A 3,346-nucleotide genomic window follows, 5' to 3' on the forward strand; every position below is an offset into this window, starting at 1 on the left:
CGAGTCTCGCCTCTGCCTCCCTTCATGGATGTGGCTGCCCTACGGGCCGCGGCGGTTTGCCGCGCTGTGATTGGTTCCGGGCGCCTCCCACCTCTCGGGGGCGGGCCCGGAGTAATTGGAATGATTTGTGTTACTCTTCGGCACGCAATTACTGATAACGTGATTACTCTAGTAATTGCGAGTACTTTTAAGTTATTGTTGCCTCCAGGTGCGTTTTCCTACATCGGATTGACAGCGCGTCTGTCTCCTTCTCGGAGGTCCGGGGAACCATTTCATTGTGAAGTGCGCCGAGTTTCGGCTGTTATTAGCTCAATGGGGTGTCTTGTGCCTTCGGTACGGACGGCCCTCACAGGCCAGGGTTCGAATCCTGCCAATGCTGTAGAGGTGTCCCGCGAGGAATTTTTCAAAATGTTTTGTGTGTCGACCCTGTAATTCCTGGCTGTTGGCATTCATCACAATGTGCAGGGGTAGTGTTTTTATTCCTGCTGCGTACTCTGAGGGGGCACGGTGCTGCGTGGGGACAGTTCCTCTTTTGGGTCCGGTTTTGTCCGTGTTCCCTATTCTGACGCCCTGGGGGACTCGCCCTGGGCCGTCTGGTTGCCCCGGTCTCGAGTATTCCACTCGTGGTGTCCCGTTCTGCAGCTGTGAAGAGGACACAATGGTCCAATCAGACCCTGGTGCAGAGGTCTGGCCCAGGCCTCGGCGGGTCTTGGGCTCGTGTTCCCTGGGTTCCGTAGTTTTCCTCTGGGCAATTGCGGGTTGTTTCTCTCCACGTCGGCCCCACAGGGCTTCGGTTGCCTGGACTCCTCCTTGGGCCTCAGGGAGTTAGCCGGGTTCAGGGTCCTCAGCGGCTTTCGTGCTAACGCCTTGGGCCCTGGCTGGGGTGTTATGCGCAAATTTTAGATTGTGTTGCGCTTCTGTGATGTCCGGCATGGCCCCTGCGCATGGATGTCACGCAGGTTCGTGCATCGTTCCTTGTGGGGCTTGGTTTTACCTCCGCCGGCAGGCGGTGGTGGTTCCCGGATGCAGTGGAGAAGTGCGGCTCACTCGTTTGAGCAGCTGGCCCGGATGCAGAGGTCTAGCCGGGGACCAGGGTTCAGTTCCCCGCCTCGGCGGCTCTTGGGCTCAAAATCCCTCGGAACTGATAATTTATTGCGCGTGCCTCCGAACTCCCTTCCTCTGCCGGCGTCCGTTGTGAGGGACGGGGGGGGGGGGTCCTTGTCACCCTTTACCACCCTGGTGGCCGCGAGGCGGGCTCGGCCGTCTGGTCTGGCTGCGTCTTTGTCGGCGGTGACGGCGTTTTTCGCCGCGGCCTTCCTTCGGGATCCTCTTCCACCTGGGGGTGTAGGCGTCCCGCCCTTGCATGGGTGGGGTCCTTCGGCGGGTCCGGGCCCGAGTTTCGGCTGTTACCGGTCTCGTACTGGTTCTGCCGCTCCCTTTTTTTCGCCCCTAGAGACTGACTTCGGCCCTCTCTCTCCAGGGGGTCCCCTGGGGGGGGGGGGGGGGGGGCGGTTGCCTCCGTTGCATCCCGTCCTGGGACGTGGCTGTCCCGGTTCTTGGGCTCTTCGGGCTTGCTGTCCGGTCTTGCTGGTCTTACGGACTTTCCGCGGGGTCCCACCGTCTCGACGGGTTGGGGTCCCTGCTCCTTCCCTTGTCTCACCTGTAGGTTTTTCTGGGCCCGTGGATTGGCCTGTGGGGCGGCCTGCGAGTGGGGTGCTCGCTTCGGCAGCACTTGTACATAAATTGGTACGATGCGGAGTTGTTTGGCATGGCCCCTGCGCGAGGATGACACGCAAATTCGTGAAGCGTTCCACTCGGCCTCGTTCTTTTTCCCCCCCGTGGGTGAGGCTCCACGTCTGGCGGTGTCTCTCATCCGTCGGCTTCCTGACCTCTGTACGGGGGCCCCTTCGGGCCTCGTCTCAGGCTTTTCCTCCTTCGGGGGGGGCGTGTGCCTGGTCCCGGTACTTCCCTCTGGTTCTGTCAGGGGAGGGGGCGTCCTTTGGCGCCGGGTCGTTTGGAGGTCGTGGGGTTCTCCTGCAGTCGCGCGGCTCCTCGTGCTCGGAGGTGACTGGAGGATGGCCGAGTGGTCTATGGCGCTGTGTTAGGCCGCAGTCTCCTCGGGAGGCGTGGGTTTGAGTCCCTCTGACGGTCCTCCTGGCCTGCCATCTTTTGCACCGATGCTCCGGTGTCCCCGTGTCTTGGTCGGGTCGACCGACCTGATGGTGTATGTGTCACCGGTCTTGTCCCTTCGGGCTGGCTGTCCCCCGGGGTCCGACTGGGTGGGGGCGGTTCGACGGGGTCGTATCTGGCCTTCGTTGACTGGTCTCGCCCTGACCCCGGTGGTGTTTCGACGCCTGGGGCCTCGACTCGGTCTGCCTCCGGTGGCCCTGTTCACAGTGGGGGACTCGGCCCTTTTGCCCGGATTCTACTCTCTCCTCCCGGGTCCTTGTGATTGCCCTGTCTGTCGCTTGACCTTTCGGTCTGCTGTTCGCGTTTCCCCCGTGCCCTCTGCTATCGCGGTTCCTCTACGGGATTCGCTTGGGCGGGGCCGGGGTGCTCCTGGGCGCTCGCTTCGGCAACGCATGGCCTTCTGTTGGAACGAGACTGAGCTGAGTGGCTTGGCCCCTGCGCAGTGACTCGCAACTTCGGGGGGCGTTCCAGTGTGTGGTTCCCGGCGGGGCCGCCGCCCCTGGTACCCGCTCCTTTTGCGAGCTGGCGGTTCGAGCCTTCTGGCCGTACAGGGGTCTTCTCGTTCCAGGGTTGGGTCCCCCGCACCCGGAGGCGGGGATGAGCCGGCCCTTTCTGCTGGCCTGCCTCCTTCTGCAGGCCTGATTCTTGGGCGGTTGTCGCTGCTTGATCGGGTTGATCTTCTGGGGCGGTGGTTTTGCTGCTGGGCTACCACTGGTCTTCCACTTTCTCTTACTGTGCCTGGCGAGGGGCTCCCCTCTGGCTTTGGTGCGGTCGGCTTGGTGCTGTCCGCTCCTCCGTGGACCCCTTGCGGGTCTTGGATTCCTGGCTGAGGTATTTTCCTTGGGTGTGGCCGCTCTTCCCGGTGGGCCCGTTGGGCTGCCTTGCGGGCCTTCCACAGTCCGGTGTTCGACGGGCTGGTTTCCCTGGTGGCTCGCTTGGCTCCGGTGTTTGTTTTCTCCGTCGCCCTCGGACGCTCTGCCTGTCTCCCCCGTGGGTTCTCTCTCTCGGTCCACGAGCTCTTCTGGGTCCGCCCTTTGTGCCCCTGGCCTCGGTGGCTTTGCGGTTCCCCACCTTTGAGGTGGTTTTATTCCTGGTGGCAGTGATGTCTGCTGGTCGGATGGGCGTGCGGGGGTCGTGCCTCCACTCCCCTTCCTTA

General features: G+C 62.7%; 1 non-coding gene across 1 annotated transcript; it reads left to right on the forward strand.

Annotated features, from left to right (window-relative positions):
- The first annotated feature begins 1,713 nt into the window (after positions 1-1,713).
- On the forward strand, positions 1,714-1,820 carry LOC147716917 (U6 spliceosomal RNA). The gene has a single exon (XR_015296261.1). It is a non-coding gene; the product is annotated as a U6 spliceosomal RNA (small nuclear RNA).
- Positions 1,821-3,346: the final 1,526 nt, after the last annotated feature.

The sequence above is a fragment of the Lissotriton vulgaris genome, chromosome 5, assembly GCF_964263255.1.
Source record: "Lissotriton vulgaris chromosome 5, aLisVul1.2, whole genome shotgun sequence".
Taxonomy (NCBI): domain Eukaryota; kingdom Metazoa; phylum Chordata; class Amphibia; order Caudata; family Salamandridae; genus Lissotriton; species Lissotriton vulgaris.